This window comes from Antedon mediterranea, chromosome 6 (assembly GCF_964355755.1).
Source record: "Antedon mediterranea chromosome 6, ecAntMedi1.1, whole genome shotgun sequence".
In the NCBI taxonomy this organism is placed as follows: Eukaryota; Metazoa; Echinodermata; class Crinoidea; order Comatulida; family Antedonidae; genus Antedon; species Antedon mediterranea.
This window is the reverse complement of record NC_092675.1, coordinates 8,695,172-8,704,698: the sequence shown is the minus strand read 5'-3', so window position 1 is coordinate 8,704,698 and position 9,527 is coordinate 8,695,172. Positions and strand designations below refer to the sequence as shown.

The 9,527-nt window shown below is 36.7% G+C and overlaps 24 non-coding genes and 2 pseudogenes across 24 annotated transcripts; all 26 read right to left on the bottom strand.

Annotated features, from left to right (window-relative positions):
* Positions 1-426: 426 nt before the first annotated feature.
* Positions 427-545, bottom strand: LOC140053399 (5S ribosomal RNA). Its single transcript, XR_011846260.1, has one exon. It is a non-coding gene; the product is annotated as a 5S ribosomal RNA (ribosomal RNA).
* Positions 546-663: 118 nt separating this feature from the next.
* On the bottom strand, positions 664-782 carry LOC140052840 (5S ribosomal RNA). Its single transcript, XR_011845755.1, has one exon. It is a non-coding gene; the product is annotated as a 5S ribosomal RNA (ribosomal RNA).
* Positions 783-900: 118 nt separating this feature from the next.
* Positions 901-1,019, bottom strand: LOC140052828 (5S ribosomal RNA). The gene has a single exon (XR_011845742.1). It is a non-coding gene; the product is annotated as a 5S ribosomal RNA (ribosomal RNA).
* A 118-nt stretch (positions 1,020-1,137) lies between these two features.
* Positions 1,138-1,256, bottom strand: LOC140053031 (5S ribosomal RNA). The gene has a single exon (XR_011845936.1). It is a non-coding gene; the product is annotated as a 5S ribosomal RNA (ribosomal RNA).
* Positions 1,257-1,373: 117 nt separating this feature from the next.
* Positions 1,374-1,491, bottom strand: LOC140053075 (5S ribosomal RNA; annotated as a pseudogene).
* A 118-nt stretch (positions 1,492-1,609) lies between these two features.
* Positions 1,610-1,728, bottom strand: LOC140053065 (5S ribosomal RNA; annotated as a pseudogene).
* A 118-nt stretch (positions 1,729-1,846) lies between these two features.
* On the bottom strand, positions 1,847-1,965 carry LOC140052829 (5S ribosomal RNA). The gene has a single exon (XR_011845744.1). It is a non-coding gene; the product is annotated as a 5S ribosomal RNA (ribosomal RNA).
* A 117-nt stretch (positions 1,966-2,082) lies between these two features.
* Positions 2,083-2,201, bottom strand: LOC140052799 (5S ribosomal RNA). Its single transcript, XR_011845714.1, has one exon. It is a non-coding gene; the product is annotated as a 5S ribosomal RNA (ribosomal RNA).
* A 796-nt stretch (positions 2,202-2,997) lies between these two features.
* Positions 2,998-3,116, bottom strand: LOC140052818 (5S ribosomal RNA). The gene has a single exon (XR_011845732.1). It is a non-coding gene; the product is annotated as a 5S ribosomal RNA (ribosomal RNA).
* Positions 3,117-3,233: 117 nt separating this feature from the next.
* On the bottom strand, positions 3,234-3,352 carry LOC140052897 (5S ribosomal RNA). The gene has a single exon (XR_011845809.1). It is a non-coding gene; the product is annotated as a 5S ribosomal RNA (ribosomal RNA).
* A 120-nt stretch (positions 3,353-3,472) lies between these two features.
* LOC140052850 (5S ribosomal RNA) lies at positions 3,473-3,591 on the bottom strand. Its single transcript, XR_011845765.1, has one exon. It is a non-coding gene; the product is annotated as a 5S ribosomal RNA (ribosomal RNA).
* A 118-nt stretch (positions 3,592-3,709) lies between these two features.
* LOC140052806 (5S ribosomal RNA) lies at positions 3,710-3,828 on the bottom strand. Its single transcript, XR_011845721.1, has one exon. It is a non-coding gene; the product is annotated as a 5S ribosomal RNA (ribosomal RNA).
* A 117-nt stretch (positions 3,829-3,945) lies between these two features.
* LOC140052853 (5S ribosomal RNA) lies at positions 3,946-4,064 on the bottom strand. The gene has a single exon (XR_011845768.1). It is a non-coding gene; the product is annotated as a 5S ribosomal RNA (ribosomal RNA).
* Positions 4,065-4,182: 118 nt separating this feature from the next.
* Positions 4,183-4,301, bottom strand: LOC140052878 (5S ribosomal RNA). Its single transcript, XR_011845791.1, has one exon. It is a non-coding gene; the product is annotated as a 5S ribosomal RNA (ribosomal RNA).
* A 745-nt stretch (positions 4,302-5,046) lies between these two features.
* On the bottom strand, positions 5,047-5,165 carry LOC140053362 (5S ribosomal RNA). The gene has a single exon (XR_011846223.1). It is a non-coding gene; the product is annotated as a 5S ribosomal RNA (ribosomal RNA).
* A 98-nt stretch (positions 5,166-5,263) lies between these two features.
* On the bottom strand, positions 5,264-5,382 carry LOC140053537 (5S ribosomal RNA). The gene has a single exon (XR_011846395.1). It is a non-coding gene; the product is annotated as a 5S ribosomal RNA (ribosomal RNA).
* A 118-nt stretch (positions 5,383-5,500) lies between these two features.
* On the bottom strand, positions 5,501-5,619 carry LOC140053419 (5S ribosomal RNA). Its single transcript, XR_011846279.1, has one exon. It is a non-coding gene; the product is annotated as a 5S ribosomal RNA (ribosomal RNA).
* Positions 5,620-6,317: 698 nt separating this feature from the next.
* Positions 6,318-6,436, bottom strand: LOC140052890 (5S ribosomal RNA). Its single transcript, XR_011845802.1, has one exon. It is a non-coding gene; the product is annotated as a 5S ribosomal RNA (ribosomal RNA).
* A 118-nt stretch (positions 6,437-6,554) lies between these two features.
* Positions 6,555-6,673, bottom strand: LOC140052900 (5S ribosomal RNA). The gene has a single exon (XR_011845812.1). It is a non-coding gene; the product is annotated as a 5S ribosomal RNA (ribosomal RNA).
* A 119-nt stretch (positions 6,674-6,792) lies between these two features.
* Positions 6,793-6,911, bottom strand: LOC140052825 (5S ribosomal RNA). Its single transcript, XR_011845739.1, has one exon. It is a non-coding gene; the product is annotated as a 5S ribosomal RNA (ribosomal RNA).
* A 118-nt stretch (positions 6,912-7,029) lies between these two features.
* Positions 7,030-7,148, bottom strand: LOC140052793 (5S ribosomal RNA). Its single transcript, XR_011845709.1, has one exon. It is a non-coding gene; the product is annotated as a 5S ribosomal RNA (ribosomal RNA).
* Positions 7,149-7,265: 117 nt separating this feature from the next.
* Positions 7,266-7,384, bottom strand: LOC140052834 (5S ribosomal RNA). Its single transcript, XR_011845749.1, has one exon. It is a non-coding gene; the product is annotated as a 5S ribosomal RNA (ribosomal RNA).
* Positions 7,385-7,502: 118 nt separating this feature from the next.
* LOC140053000 (5S ribosomal RNA) lies at positions 7,503-7,621 on the bottom strand. Its single transcript, XR_011845908.1, has one exon. It is a non-coding gene; the product is annotated as a 5S ribosomal RNA (ribosomal RNA).
* Positions 7,622-8,366: 745 nt separating this feature from the next.
* Positions 8,367-8,485, bottom strand: LOC140053361 (5S ribosomal RNA). The gene has a single exon (XR_011846222.1). It is a non-coding gene; the product is annotated as a 5S ribosomal RNA (ribosomal RNA).
* A 98-nt stretch (positions 8,486-8,583) lies between these two features.
* On the bottom strand, positions 8,584-8,702 carry LOC140053023 (5S ribosomal RNA). The gene has a single exon (XR_011845928.1). It is a non-coding gene; the product is annotated as a 5S ribosomal RNA (ribosomal RNA).
* A 118-nt stretch (positions 8,703-8,820) lies between these two features.
* LOC140053418 (5S ribosomal RNA) lies at positions 8,821-8,939 on the bottom strand. Its single transcript, XR_011846278.1, has one exon. It is a non-coding gene; the product is annotated as a 5S ribosomal RNA (ribosomal RNA).
* Positions 8,940-9,527: the final 588 nt, after the last annotated feature.

Genomic DNA, 9,527 nt, shown 5'->3' with positions numbered 1-9,527 from the left:
GTACAGTGACGTTTGTACCGTCACCACAGCAGCAACATACAACAACAAACATGTCTTTGAACAACAACTTGTTTAACTTCAGTGATCGGACGAGAACCGTTGTTTTCAATGCAGTTTAGTTGAAAAACTTTCGATTAATTGCGGTTACAGTTTGAATTTATTTACTTATACTATCATCAACAGTATAAACACATTTTTGGAAAATCGAAACACTTAAACGAGACTATATTTTAGGATTATTAAAAAGATAAAAACAGGTGTACGACAACAGATATTCACAGGCTAGGCAACCTGGTACGGTTGTAGACATTCGGTTACTTGCGGTTCAAGATTATAACTTAGAAACATCTTATAGTTACTGTCATAAAAATATAATTGAAAGGTAAAATAAACTTTATTTAGTATAATTTAAAAAAGTTACACATAGGTCTACGACACCAGGTATTCCCAGGCGGTCTCCCATCCAAGTACTAACCAGGCCCGACGTTGTTTAACTGCGGTGTTCGGACGAGAACCGGCGTTTTCAACGTGGTATGGTTGTAGACGTTCGGTTACTTGCGGTTCAAGATTATAACTTAGAAAGATCTTATAGTTACTGTCATAAAAACATAATTGAAAGGTAAAATAAACATTGTTTAGTATAATTTAAAAAAGTTAAACATAGGTCTACGACACCAGGTATTCCCAGGCGGTCTCCCATCCAAGTACTAACCAGGCCCGACGTTGTTTAACTGCGGTGTTCGGACGAGAACCGGTGTTTTCAACGTGGTATGGTTGTAGACGTTCGGTTACTTGCGGTTCAAGATTATAACTTAGAAATATCTTATAGTTACTGTCATAAAAACATAATTGAAAGGTAAAATAAACTTTGTTTAGTATAATTTAAAAAAGTTAAACATAGGTCTACGACACCAGGTATTCCCAGGCGGTCTCCCATCCAAGTACTAACGAGGCCCGACGTTGTTTAACTGCGGTGTTCGGACGAGAACCGGTGTTTTCAACGTGGTATGGTTGTAGACGTTCGGTTACTTGCGGTTCAAGATTATAACTTAGAAAGATCTTATAGTTACTGTCATAAAAACATAATTGAAAGGTAAAATAAACTTTGTTTAGTATAATTTAAAAAAGTTAAACATAGGTCTACGACACCACGTATTCCCTGCTGTTCTCCCATCCAAGTACTAACGAGGCCCGACGTTGTTTAACTGCGGTGTTCGGACGAGAACCGGTGTTTTCAACGTGGTATGGTTGTAGACATTCGGTTACTTGCGGTTCAAGATTATAACTGAGAAAGATCTTATAGTTACTGTCAAAAAACATAATTGAAAGGTAAAATAAACATTGTTTAGTATAATTTAAAAAAGTTAAACATAGGTCTACGACACCAGGTATTCCCAGGCGGTCTCCCATCCAAGTACTAACCAGGTCCGACGTTGTTTAACTGCTTGTTCGGAGGAGAACCGGTGTTTTCAACGTGGTATGGTTGTAGACGTTCGGTTACTTGCGGTTCAAGATTATAACCGAGAAAGATCTTATAGTTACTGTCATAAAAATATAATTGAAAGGTAAAATAAACTTTATTTAGTATAATTTAAAAAAGTTAAACATAGGTCTACGACACCACGTATTCCCTGGTGTTCTCCCATCCAAGTACTAACGAGGCCCGACGTTGTTTAACTGCGGTGTTCGGACGAGAACCGGTGTTTTCAACCTGGTACGGTTGTAGACATTCGGTTACTTGCGGTTCAAGGTTATAACTTTGAAAGATCTTATAGTTACTGTCATAAAAATATAATTGAAAGGTAAAATAAACTTTATTTAGTATAATTTAAAAAAGTTAAACATAGGTCTACGACACCAGGTATTCCCAGGCGGTCTCCCATCCAAGTACTAACCAGGCCCGACGTTGTTTAACTGCGGTGTTCGGACGAGAACCGGTGTTTTCAACGTGGTATGGTTGTAGACATTCGGTTACTTGCGGTTCAAGATTATAACTGAGAAAGATCTTATAGTTACTGTCAAAAAACATAATTGAAAGGTAAAATAAACATTGTTTAGTATAATTTAAAAAAGTTAAACATAGGTCTACGACACCAGGTATTCCCAGGCGGTCTCCCATCCAAGTACTAACCAGGCCCGACGTTGTTTAACTGCGGTGTTCGGACGAGAACTGGTGTTCTCAACGTGGTATGGTTGTAGACGTTCGGTTACTTGCGGTTCAAGTATATATAAATCTTATATTCACTGTCAAAATCTCTATAAACATATATATCCTATAACCTAATAGTTTTGTTCATTTATTATAGAACATTTTCTAGGATTGAAATTAGCAGCTGCTGAAACCATGACGTTGGTATTTACACCCACTTCTGTTGAAGAAACACATACTTGAAAGGTAAATTCAACTTTGTTTAGTATAATTTAAAAAGTTATACTAAGGTTCTTAAAAAGATAATATAAAGGAAACAATAACACTGTACAAAGAAGCATAACACAATAGCGGCATGTACAAAAGATTCAGGCCGCGTTGTTGCTAAGAATCAAACGCGCACACAAGTGGACGCCCGCGTAGTACAGTGACGTTTGTACCGTCACCACAGCAGCAACATACAACAACAAACCTGTCTTTGAACAACAACTTGTTTAACTTCAGTGATCGGACGAGAACCGTTGTTTTCAATGCAGTTTAGTTTAAAAACTTTCGATTAATTGCGGTTACAGTTTGAATTTATTTACTTATACTATCATCAACAGTATAAACACATTTTTGGAAAATAGAAACACTTAAACGAGACTATATTTTAGGATTATTAAAAAGATAAAAACAGGTGTACGACACCAGATATTCACAGGCTAGGCAACCTGGTACGGTTGTAGACATTCGGTTACTTGCGGTTCAAGATTATAACTTTGAAAGATCTTATAGTTACTGTCATAAAAATATAATTGAAAGGTAAAATAAACTTTATTTAGTATAATTTAAAAAAGTTAAACATAGGTCTACGACACCAGGTATTCCCAGGCGGTCTCCCATCCAAGTACTAACCAGGCCCGACGTTGTTTAACTGCGGTGTTCGGACGAGAACCGGTGTTTTCAACGTGGTATGGTTGTAGACATTCGGTTAATTGCGGTTCAAGATTATAACTGAGAAAGATCTTATAGTTGCTGTCAAAAAACATAATTGAAAGGTAAAATAAACATTGTTTATTATAATTTTAAAAAGTTAAACATAGGTCTACGACACCAGGTATTCCCAGGCGGTCTCCCATCCAAGTACTAACCAGGCCCGACGTTGTTTAACTGCGGTGTTCGGACGAGAACCGGTGTTTTCAACGTGGTATGGTTGCTGAGACGTTCGGTTACTTGCGGTTCAAGATTATAACTTAGAAAGATCTTATAGTTACTGTCATAAAAATATAATTGAAAGGTAAAATAAACTTTATTTAGTATAATTTAAAAAAGTTAAACATAGGTCTACGACACCAGGTATTCTCAGGCAGTCTCCCATCCAAATACTAACCAGGCCCGACGTTGTTTAACTGCGGTGTTCGGACGAGAACCGGTGTTTTCAACGTGGTATGGTTGTAGACGTTCGGTTACTTGCGGTTCAAGATTATAACTTAGAAAGATCTTATAGTTACTGTCATAAAAATATAATTGAAAGGTAAAATAAACTTTATTTAGTATAATTTAAAAAAGTTAAACATAGGTCTACGACACCAGGTATTCCCAGGCGGTCTCCCATCCAAGTACTAACCAGGCCCGACGTTGTTTAACTGCGGTGTTCGGACGAGAACCGGTGTTTTCAACGTGGTATGGTTGTAGACATTCGGTTACTTGCGGTTCAAGATTATAACTGAGAAAGATCTTATAGTTACTGTCAAAAAACATAATTGAAAGGTAAAATAAACATTGTTTAGTATAATTTAAAAAAGTTAAACATAGGTCTACGACACAAGGTATTCCCAGGCGGTCTCCCATCCAAGTACTAACCAGGCCCGACGTTGTTTAACTGCGGTGTTCGGAGGAGAACCGGTGTTTTCAACGTGGTATGGTTGTAGACGTTCGGTTACTTGCGGTTCAAGATTATAACTTAGAAAGATCTTATAGTTACTGTCATAAAAATATAATTGAAAGGTAAAATAAACTTTGTTTAGTATAATTTAAAAAAGTTAAACATAGGTCTACGACACCAGGTATTCCCAGGCGGTCTCCCATCCAAGTACTAACGAGGCCCGACGTTGTTTAACTGCGGTGTTCGGACGAGAACCGGTGTTTTCAACGTGGTATGATTGTAGACGTTCGGTTACTTGCGGTTCAAGTATATATAAATCTTATATTCACTGTCAAAATCTCTATAAACATATATATCCTATAACCTAATAGTTTTGTTCATTTATTATAGAACATTTTCTAGGATTGAAATTAGCAGCTGCTGAAACCATGACGTTGGTATTTACACCCACTTCTGTTGAAGAAACACATACTTGAAAGGTAAATTCAACTTTGTTTAGTATAATTTAAAAAGTTATACTGAGGTTCTTAAAAAGATAATATAAAGGAAACAATAACACTGTACAAAGAAGCATAACACAATAGCGGCATGTACAAAAGATTCAGGCCGCGTTGTTGCTAAGAATCAAACGCGCACACAAGTGGACGCCCGCGTAGTACAGTGACGTTTGTACCGTCACCACAGCAGCAACATACAACAACAAACATGTCTTTGAACAACAACTTGTTTAACTTCAGTGATCGGACGAGAACCGTTGTTTTCAATGCAGTTTAGTTTAAAAACTTTCGATTAATTGCGGTTACAGTTTGAATTTATTTACTTATACTATCATCAACAGTATAAACACATTTTTGGAAAATCGAAACACTTAAAGGAGACTATATTTTAGGATTATTAAAAAGATAAAAACAGGTGTACGACAACAGATATTAACAGGCTAGGCAACCTGCAATCTTATAGTTACTGTCAAAAAACATAATTGAAAGGTAAAATAAACATTGTTTAGTATAATTTAAAAAAGTTAAACATAGGTCTACGACACCAGGTATTCCCAGGCGGTCTCCCATCCAAGTACTAACCAGGCCCGACGTTGTTTAACTGCGGTGTTCGGACGAGAACCGGTGTATTCAACGTGGTATGGTTGTAGACGTTCGGTTACTTGCGGTTCAAGATTATAACTTAGAAAGATCTTATAGTTACTGTCATAAAAACATAATTGAAAGGTAAAATAAACTTTGTTAAACATAGGTCTACGACACCAGGTATTCCCAGGCGGTCTTCCATCCAAGTACTAACCAGGCCCGACGTTGTTTAACTGCGGTGTTCGGACGAGAACCGGTGTTTTCAACGTGGTATGGTTGTAGACGTTCGGTTACTTGCGGTTCAAGATTATAACTTAGAAAGATCTTATAGTTACTGTCATAAAAACAAAATTGAAAGGTAAAATAAACATTGTTTAGTATAATTTAAAAAAGTTAAACATAGGTCTACGACACCAGGTATTCCCAGGCGGTCTCCCATCCAAGTACTAACCAGGCCCGACGTTGTTTAACTGCGGTGTTCGGACGAGAACCGGTGTTTTCAACATGGTATGGTTGTAGACGTTCGGTTACTTGCGGTTCAAGTATATATAAATCTTATATTCACTGTCAAAATCTCTATAAACACATATATCCTATAACCTAATAGTACTTGAAAGTTTAATTCAACTTTGATTAGTATAATTTAAAAAGTTATACTGAGGTTCTTAAAAAGATAATATAAAGGAAACAATAACACTGTACAAAGAAGCATAACACAATAGCGGCATGTACAAAAGATTCAGGCCGCTTTGTTGCTAAGAATCAAACGCGCACACAAGTGGACGCCCGCGTAGTACAGTGACGTTTGTACCGTCACCACAGCAGCAACATACAACAACAAACATGTCTTTGAACAACAACTTGTTTAACTTCAGTGATCGGACGAGAACCGTTGTTTCCAATGCAGTTTAGTTGAAAAACTTTCGATTAATTGCGGTTACAGTTTGAATTTATTTACTTATACTATCATCAACAGTATAAACACATTTTTGGAAAATAGAAACACTTAAACGAGACTATATTTTAGGATTATTAAAAAGATAAAAACAGGTGTACGACAACAGATATTCACAGGCTAGGCAACCTGGTACGGTTGTAGACATTCGGTTACTTGCGGTTCAAGATTATAACTTTGAAAGATCTTATAGTTACTGTCATAAAAATATAATTGAAAGGTAAAATAAACTTTATTTAGTATAATTTAAAAAAGTTAAACATAGGTCTACGACACCAGGTATTCCCAGGCGGTCTCCCATCCAAGTACTAACCAGGCCCGACGTTGTTTAACTGCGGTGTTCGGACGAGAACCGGTGTTTTCAACCTGGTACGGTTGTAGACGTTCGGTTACATGCGATTCAAGATTATAACTTAGAAAGATCTTATAGTTACTGTCATAAAAACATAATTGAAAGGTAAAATAAACATTGTTTAGTATAATTTAAAAAAGTTAAACATAGCTCTACGACACCAGGTATTCCCAGGCGGTCTCCCATCCAAGTACTAACCAGGCCCAACGTTGTTTAACTGCGGTGTTCGGACGAGAACCGGTGTTTTCAACGTGGTATGGTTGTCACACGTTCGGTTACTTGCGGTTCAAGATTATAACTTAGAAAGATCTTATAGTTACTGTCATAAAAATATAATTGAAAGGTAAAATAAACTTTATTTAGTATAATTTAAAAAAGTTAAACATAGGTCTACGACACCAGGTATTCCCAGGCAGTCTCCCATCCAAATACTAACCAGGCCCGACGTTGTTTAACTGCGGTGTTCGGACGAGAACCGGTGTTTTCAACGTGGTATGGTTGTAGACGTTCGGTTACTTGCGGTTCAAGATTATAACTTAGAAAGATCTTATAGTTACTGTCATAAAAATATAATTGAAAGGTAAAATAAACTTTATTTAGTATAATTTAAAAAAGTTAAACATAGGTCTACGACACCAGGTATTCCCAGGCGGTCTCCCATCCAAGTACTAACCAGGCCCGACGTTGTTTAACTGCGGTGTTCGGACGAGAACCGGTGTTTTCAACGTGGTATGGTTGTAGACATTCGGTTACTTGCGGTTCAAGATTATAACTGAGAAAGATCTTATAGTTACTGTCAAAAAACATAATTGAAAGGTAAAATAAACATTGTTTAGTATAATTTAAAAAAGTTAAACATAGGTCTACGACACAAGGTATTCCCAGGTGGTCTCCCATCCAAGTACTAACCAGGCCCGACGTTGTTTAACTGCGGTGTTCGGAGGAGAACCGGTGTTTTCAACGTGGTATGGTTGTAGACGTTCGGTTACTTGCGGTTCAAGATTATAACTTAGAAAGATCTTATAGTTACTGTCATAAAAACATAATTGAAAGGTAAAATAAACTTTGTTTAGTATAATTTAAAAAAGTTAAACATAGGTCTACGACACCAGGTATTCCCAGGCGGTCTTCCATCCAAGTACTAACGAGGCCCGACGTTGTTTAACTGCGGTGTTCGGACGAGAACCGGTGTTTTCAACGTGGTATGATTGTAGACGTTCGGTTACTTGCGGTTCAAGTATATATAAATCTTATATTCACTGTCAAAATCTCTATAAACATATATATCCTATAACCTAATAGTTTTGTTCATTTATTATAGAACATTTTCTAGGATTGAAATTAGCAGCTGCTGAAACCATGACGTTGGTATTTACACCCACTTCTGTTGACGAAACACATACTTGAAAGGTAAATTCAACTTTGTTTAGTATAATTTAAAAAGTTATACTGAGGTTCTTAAAAAGATAATATAAAGGAAACAATAACACTGTACAAAGAAGCATAACACAATAGCGGCATGTACAAAAGATTCAGGCCGCGTTGTTGCTAAGAATCAAACGCGCACACAAGTGGACGCCCGCGTAGTACAGTGACGTTTGTACCGTCACCACAGCAGCAACATACAACAACAAACATGTCTTTGAACAACAACTTGTTTAACTTCAGTGATCGGACGAGAACCGTTGTTTTCAATGCAGTTTAGTTTAAAAACTTTCGATTAATTGCGGTTACAGTTTGAATTTATTTACTTATACTATCATCAACAGTATAAACACATTTTTGGAAAATCGAAACACTTAAAGGAGACTATATTTTAGGATTATTAAAAAGATAAAAACAGGTGTACGACAACAGATATTAACAGGCTAGGCAACCTGCAATCTTATAGTTACTGTCAAAAAACATAATTGAAAGGTAAAATAAACATTGTTTAGTATAATTTAAAAAAGTTAAACATAGGTCTACGACACCAGGTATTCCCAGGCGGTCTCCCATCCAAGTACTAACCAGGCCCGACGTTGTTTAACTGCGGTGTTCGGACGAGAACCGGTGTATTCAACGTGGTATGGTTGTAGACGTTCGGTTACTTGCAGTTCAAGATTATAACTTAGAAAGATCTTATAGTTACTGTCATAAAAACATAATTGAAAGGTAAAATAAACTTTGTTAAACATAGGTCTAAGACACCAGGTATTCCCAGGCGGTCTTCCATCCAAGTACTAACCAGGCCCGACGTTGTTTAACTGCGGTGTTCGAACGAGAACCGGTGTTTTCAACGTGGTACGGTTGTAGACGTTCGGTTACTTGCGGTTCAAGATTATAACTTAGAAAGATCTTATAGTTACTGTCATAAAAACAAAATTGAAAGGTAAAATAAACATTGTTTAGTATAATTTAAAAAAGTTAAACATAGGTCTACGACACCAGGTATTCCCAGGCGGTCTCCCATCCAAGTACTAACCAGGCCCGACGTTGTTTAACTGCGGTGTTCGGACGAGAACCGGTGTTTTCAACATGGTATGGTTGTAGACGTTCGGTTACTTGCGGTTCAAGTATATTTAAATCTTATATTCACTGTCAAAATCTCTATAAACACATATATCCTATAACCTAATAGTACTTGAAAGTTTAATTCAACTTTGATTAGTATAATTTAAAAAGTTATACTGAGGTTCTTAAAAAGATAATATAAAGGAAACAATAACACTGTACAAAGAAGCATAACACAATAGCGGCATGTACAAAAGATTCAGGCCGCTTTGTTGCTAAGAATCAAACGCGCACACAAGTGGACGCCCGCGTAGTACAGTGACGTTTGTACCGTCACCACAGCAGCAACATACAACAACAAACATGTCTTTGAACAACAACTTGTTTAACTTCAGTGATCGGACGAGAACCGTTGTTTCCAATGCAGTTTAGTTGAAAAACTTTCGATTAATTGCGGTTACAGTTTGAATTTATTTACTTATACTATCATCAACAGTATAAACACATTTTTGGAAAATAGAAACACTTAAACGAGACTATATTTTAGGATTATTAAAAAGATAAAAACAGGTGTACGACAACAGATATTCACAGGCTAGGCAACCTGGTACGGTTGTAGACATTCGGTT